We start from the raw sequence: 7,360 nt of genomic DNA on the forward strand, positions 1-7,360 counted from the left end.
ACTTGGACGACCCAGTGCACTTGCTGGTACTGCTGTACGAGAGTGTGGGGTTCGTACGCATCATGTTTTTGGCGCTGTTGTCGGGGATTGTTGAGTTTAGAAAAACTGCTGGATTGTCTTACTCCTTAGATCAAGTAAGTTTATTTTACATTATTTTAATTGAGTCATTTATTTTTATCTTCTTCTTCTTCTTAATTTTCGAAAATCACTAAAAACTTTTTCAAAAATGTTTTTCTTTTCTTAGTTCAATTTATGTTCTTGATGAGTCTTTGATTTTTGCAAGAGTATAACTTTGATTTGAGTCTTTGTTTATGTTCTTGTTGAGTCTTTTATTTTCCTTCTCTAATATTTTTGGAAAATTTCAAAAAGGTTTTTCAAAAATATTTTTATTTTTGTTGTTCAATTGGTTAGAGCGTTGTGTTCATGTTCTTGGTAATTATTGTTTCTTTGAGTCTTTCTTTCTAAAAATTTTCAAAAATAATTTTTCTTTATTTAAATCTTGTATCAAGTCTTTAAGTTTGATGTTTTCTTATTTATTTTCTTTTGATTTTTGAAAATCTTTGTTTAATTTTCTAAAAATTTTAAGTTTGGTGTTCTTTTTATGTTCTTGTGTTCTTTGTGTTCTTATGAGTCTTCAAAGTGATCTTGAGTCTTGTTTGTGTTTTGATCTTAAAATTTTTAAGTTTGGTGTCCCCTTGTGTTTCCCTCCAAATTTTCGAAAATAAAGGGGTGCTAGATCTAAAAATTTTAAGTCTTGTGTCTTTTTTTGTGTTTTTCTCTTTCATAAAAAAAATTCAAAAATAAAAAACATCTTTTTTATCTTTATTTAGTTATTATTTTCGAAATTTTTAGAATAAAATTCAGATTTTGATTTTAAATTTTTATCTTATCTTATCTTAGTTGTCAAGTTTTCAAAATTCAAATCTTTTCAAAATAAAAAATCTCATCTTTTTCAAAAATCTTATTTTTTTCAAAATCTTATCATATCTTTTTCAAAATTTAAAAATCTTATCTTATCTTTTTCAAAATTTCAAATTTTAAAATCATATATTTTTCAAAATCAAATTTCAAAATCTTATCTTTTTCTAATTTCAAACTTTAATTTCAAATCTTTTCTTATCTTATCTTCTATTTTATTTTTAAATTAAAATATTTTCTTAATTAATATCTTATCTTCTCTCTCTTATTTTTCAAAATCTCCTAACTAACTCTTCTCTTCTTAATTTTCGAAAAAATACTTCTCTTCTTCTCTCTCATCTTTTTCAAAACTACCTAACTAATTCTTCTCTTCTTAATTTTTGAAAACAATATCTCTTCTTCTTTCTCTTCTTTTTCAAAACCACCTAACTAACTCTCTTCTCTCTTAATTTTCGAAAATTACTCCCTCTCTCTCTTCTATTTTCGAAAATTCACTAACCAATTCTAAAAACTTTTTAAATNNNTTAAGCATAATTTTTGAAAATCAATTAATTAAATAAATAAAATAAAAACAAAAATATTTTAACTCTTATTTACTTCTTCTATTTATACTGCTCTTCTTCTCACATCTATATCATTCTTCTTCTTCACACTCTGTATTCTTCCTTCTCATCTTGATTATTTCTATCACCTGTTTTCAAAGTATCCTTCTTCTATTTCTCTTATTTATTTTATTCTTTCTTCTTCTTCTTTCTTTACTTCTAACTCTAAGGAGGAGCTTCTTGCCTATTGGTAGAAACAACTTTCTTCTTTTTCTTTCTTTTCTTTTCTTCTTGTTTATGACCAGGAATAGGGATAAAGAACCCCTCTTGACTCCTGATCCTGAACATGAGAAGACTCTTTGGAGGCGTTTACGACAAGCTAAAGCACAACACTCCGGAAGAGACCTTTCAGAAAGTTTTGAACAAGAACAAGGAGACATGGCCGAACCACAAGAGGAGCCTAGAAAGGTCCATGGTGACTTCACCATGCCTACCTCTGACTTTTATGGCAGAAGCATTGTTGTACCTGCCATTGGAGCTAACAATTTTGAGCTTAAGCCTCAGTTAGTCTCTCTTCTGCAGCAGAACTGCAAATTCCATGGACTTCCAATGGAAGATCCACATAAGTTCTTTACAGAATTCTTATAGATCTGTGATCCTATAAAGACTAATGGAGTTAATCCTGAAGTCTACAAGCTGATGCTTTTCCCCTCTGCTTTAAGAGACAGAGCTAAGTTTTGGTTGGATGTTGATGAACGGATAATTTATATGCTTTTTGGCATTGTTTCTACATAGTTTTTAGTATGATTTAGTTAGTTTTTAGTATATTTTTATTAGTTTTTAAATAAAATTCACATTTCTGGACTTTACTATGAGTTTGTGTGTTTTTCTGTGATTTCAGGTATTTTCTGGCTGAAATTGAGGGACTTGATCAAAAATCAGATTCAGAGGTTGAAGAAGGACTGTAGATGCTGTTGGATTCTGACCTCCCTGCACTCAAAGTGGATTTTCTGGAGCTACAGAACTCCAAATGGTGCTCTCTCAATTGAGTTGGAAAGTAGACATCTAGGGCTTTCCAGCAATATATAATAGTCTATACTTTGCTCGAGTTTAGATGACGCAAACTGGCGTTCAACGCCAGTTCTCTGCCCTATTCTGGAGTCAAACGCCAGAAACAGGTTGCAAAGTGGAGTTAAACGCCAGAAACAGGTTATAAACTGGCGTTTAACTCCAAGAAAGACCTCTCCACGTGAAAGCTACAATGCTCAGCCCAAGCACACACCAAGTGGGCCCCAAAAATGGATTTCTGCATCATTTACTTATCTCTGTAACCCTAGTAACAAGTTTAGCATAAATAGGACTTTTTACTATTGTATTCGGGGATCTTTGGACGTTTAGTTCTAAGATCATGGAGGCTGGCCTCTCGGAAATGCTTAGACCTTATTCTTATGCATTTTCAACGGTTGAGTTTCTACACACCATAGATTAAGGTGTGGAGCTCTGCTGTTTCTCGAGTATTAATGCAAAGTACTATTGTTTTTCTATTCAATTCAAGCTTATTCCTATTCTAAGATATTCATTCACACCCAAGAACATGATGAATGTGATGCTCATCACCATTCTCACTTATGAACACGTGCCTGACAACCACTTCCGTTCTACATGAAGATGAGATAGAATGAGTATCTCTTAGATATCTAATACAGGGGACCGAGTCCGAGATATTAGAGTCTTCGTGGTATAAGTTAGAACCCATGGACGGCCATTCCTGAGATCTGGAAAGTCTAAACCTTGTCTGTGGTATTCCGAGTAGGATCTGGGAAGGGATGGCTGTGACGAGCTTCAAACTCGCGACTGCTGGGCGTAGTGATAGACGCAAAAGGATAGTAAATCCTATTCCAGTATGATCTAGAACCGACAGATGATTAGCCATGCAGTGACAGCGCATTGGACTATTTTCACAGAGAGGACGGGATGTAGCCATTGACAACGGTGATGCCCAACATACAGTTTGCCATGGAAAGGAGTGGGAATGATTGGATGAAGACAGCAGGAAAGCAGAGGTTCAGGAGGAACAAAAGCACCTCTATACGCTTATCTAAAATTCTCACTAATGAATTACATAAGTATCTCTATCCTAGTTTATATTTTAATTATGTTTTAATTATCAATTCTTTATAACCATTTGAATCCACCTGACTGAGATTTACAAAGTATCCATAGCTTGCTTCAAGCCGACAATCTCCGTGGGATCGACCCTTACTCACGTAAGGTTTATTACTTGGATGACCCAGTGCGCTTGCTGGTTAGTTGTGCGAAGTTGTGACAAAGTGTGATTCACGTTTGAGAGAACCAAGTCTTTGGCGCCATTGTTGATGATCACAATTTCGTGCACCAAGTTTTTGGCGCCGTTGCCGGGGATTGTTCGAGTTTGGACAACTGACGGTTCATCTTGTTGCTCAGATTAGGTAATTTTATTTTATTTTTAAGCTTTTTATTTCTTATTTTTGAAAATAATACAAAAAAAAATTTTTTCTTCTTTTCGTTTTTCTCAAAATAATTTTCGAAAAACAAAAACCAAAAAAAATTCTTATAAAATCATAAAAACCAAAAATCTTATGTTTCTTGTTTGAGTCTAGTGTCAATTTGTAAGTTTGGTTTCAATTGCATCTTTTTAATTTTTCTTAAAATTTTCGAAAATTCATGCATGTGTTCTTTATGATCTTCAAGTTGTTCTTGGTAAGTCTTCTTGTTTGATCTTTAAAATTTCTTATTTTGTGTCTTTTCTTGTTTCTCATATGCATTTTTGAATTATTAATGTCTCAACATTGAAAATTTCTAAGTTTGGTGTCTTGCATGTTTTTCTTTTCTTAAAAATTTTCAAAAATAAGTTCTTGGTGTTCAACTTGACATTCAAAGTGTTCGTGGTGTTCATCTTGACATTCATAGTGTTCTTGCATGCATCATTTGTTTTGATCCAAAATTTTCATGCATTGAGTCTTTTTGGTGTTTTTTTCTTTCTTCATTAAAAATTCAAAAATAAAAAAAATATCTTTCCCTTATTCACTCATAAATTTTCAAAAATTTGAGTTGACTTTTTCAAAACTTTTTAAAATTTAGTTGTTTCTTATGAGTCAAATCAAATTTTCAATTTAAAAATCCTATCTTTTTCAAATCTTTTTCAAAAATCAAATCTTTCTCATTTTTTCTTTCATATTTTCTAAAATTTCAAATTGATTTTCAAAAATCTTTTTCTTATTTTGTTTCAAAATTTCAAAATCTTTACTAACAATTAATGTGATTGATTCAAAAAATTTTAAGTTTGTTACTTGCCTAGTAAGAAAGGTTCAATCTTTAAATTTTAAAATCCTATCTTTTTGTTTCTTGTTAGTCAAGTAATTAACTTTAATTTTCAAAATCAAATCTTTTTAAATTTCTTTTTCAAATCTTTTTCAAAATAAGTTTCAATCACATCTTTTTCAAAATTAATTTCAAAATATTTTCTAACTTATTTTCTAGCTTCTTATCTTTTCAAAATTGATTTTCAAATCTTTTTGAATTAATCTTATCTTTTTGTTTGATTCATATCTTTTTCAAAACTACCTAACTAACTCTCTCTTTCTAATTTTCGAAAATCACCTTCCTCTTTTTCAAAATTCCTTTTAATTAACTAATTATTTTAAATTTTAATTTTAAATTTTATTCCTTTTCATATTTTCGAATTCTAAATAATAAATAAAATAAAAAAAATATATTTTTATTTTATTTTAATTAATTTTTGAATTCTTATCTTTTCCTTCTTCTATTCTTATCTTCTTCTACTAACATAAAGGGAATCTCTATACTGTGACATAGAGGATTCCATATTTTCTTTTCTGTTTTCTTCTTTTTCATATGAGCAGGAACAAGGATAAGAACATTCTTGTTGAAGCTGATCCTGAACCTGAAAGGACTCTGAAGAGGAAGCTAAGGGAAGCCAAAGCACAACTCTTTGGAGAAAATCTGACAGAAATTTTCGAAAAAGAAGGAGACATGGCCGAAAATAATAATAATGCAAGGAAGATATGCTTGGTGACTTTACTGCACCAAATTCCAATTTACATGGAAGAAGCATCTCAATCCCTGCCATTGGAGCAAACAATTTTGAGCTAAAGCCTCAATTAGTTTCTCTGATGCAATAGAATTGCAAGTTTCATGGACTTCCATCAGAAGATCATTTTCAGTTCTTAACTGAATTCTTGCAAATATGTGATACTGTTAAGACCAATGGGGTTGATCCCGAGGTCTACAGGCTTATGCTTTTCCCGTTTGCTGTAAGAGACAGAGCTAGAATATGGTTGGACTCTCAACCTAAAGATAGCCTGAACTCTTGGGATAAGCTGGTCACGGCTTTCTTAGCCAAGTTCTTTCCTCCTCAAAAGCTTAGTAAGCTTAGAGTGGATGTTCAAACCTTCAGACAGAAGGACGGTGAATCCCTCTATGAAGCTTGGGAGAGATATAAGCAAATGACCAAAAAGTGTCCTTCTGACATGCTTTCAGAATGGACTATCTTGGATATATTCTATGATGGTCTGTCTGAGCTATCAAAGATGTCACTGGACCATTCTGCAGGTGGATCCATTCACCTAAAGAAAACGCCTGCAGAAGCTCAGGAACTCATTGACATGGTTGCAAATAACCAGTTCATGTACACTTCTGAAAGGAATCCTGTGAGTAATGGGACGCCTCAGAGGAAGGAAGTTCTTGAAATTAATACTCTCAATGCCATATTGGCTCAGAACAAAATATTGACTCAGCAAGTCAATATGATTTCTCAGAGTCTGAATGGAATGCAAGCTGCATCCAACAGTACTCAAGAGGCATCTTCTGTAGAAGAAGCTTATGATCCTGAGAACCCTGCAATTGCAGAGGTGAATTACATGGGTGAACCCTAAGGAAACACCTATAATCCCTCATGGAGAAATCATCCAAATTTCTCATGGAAGGATCAACAAAAGCCTCAACAAGGCTTTAATAATGGTGGAAGAAACAGGTTTAGCAATAACAAGCCTTTTCCATCATCCACTCAGTAACAGACAGAGAATTCTGAGCAGAATTCATCTAGCTTAGCAAATATAGTCTCTGATCTATCTAAGGCCACTTTAAGTTTCATGAATGAAACAAGGTCCTCCATTAGAAATTTGGAGGCACAAGTGGGCCAGCTGAGTAAAAGGGTCACTGAAACTCCTCCAAGTACTCTCCCAAGCAATACAGAAGAAAATCCAAAGAGAGAGTGCAAGGCCATTGATTTGACCATCATGGCCGAACCTACAAGGGAGGAGAAGGACGTGAATCCTAGTGAGGAAGACCTCCTGGGACGTTCATTGACCAATAAGGAGTTTTCCTTTGAGGAACCAGAGGAATCTGAGGCTCATCTAGAGACCATAGAGATTTCATTGAACCTCTTTTTACCATTCATGAGCTCTGATAACTATTCATCTTCTGAAGAAGATGAAGACATTGCTAAAGAGCAAGTTGCTCAATATTTAGGAGCAATCATGAAGCTGAATGCCAAATTATTTGGTAATGAGACTTGGGAGGATGAACCTCCCTTGCTCATTAAGGAACTAAATGCCTTGGTTCAGCAAACTCTACCTCAAAAGAAACGGAATCCTGGTAAATTCCTAATTCCCTGTAACATAGGCACCATGACCTTTGAGAAGGCTTTGTGTGACCTGGGGTCAGGAATAAACTTAATGCCACTCTCTGTAATGGAGAAACTTTGGATCTTTGAGGTGCAAGCTGCCAGAATCTCATTAGAGATGGCAGACAACTCAAGAAAAGAGGCTTATGAACTAGTAGAGGACGTGCTAGTAAAGGTTGAAGGCCTTTACATCCCTACTGATTTCATAATCCTAGAC

General features: G+C 33.4%; 1 long non-coding RNA gene across 1 annotated transcript; it reads left to right on the forward strand.

Annotated features, from left to right (window-relative positions):
- LOC110267673 lies at positions 643-3,004 on the forward strand. Its single transcript, XR_002355543.1, has 3 exons — positions 643-654; positions 2,429-2,433; positions 2,859-3,004. It is a non-coding gene; the product is annotated as an uncharacterized LOC110267673 (long non-coding RNA).

Source organism: Arachis ipaensis, chromosome B02, assembly GCF_000816755.2.
Source record: "Arachis ipaensis cultivar K30076 chromosome B02, Araip1.1, whole genome shotgun sequence".
In the NCBI taxonomy this organism is placed as follows: Eukaryota; Viridiplantae; Streptophyta; class Magnoliopsida; order Fabales; family Fabaceae; genus Arachis; species Arachis ipaensis.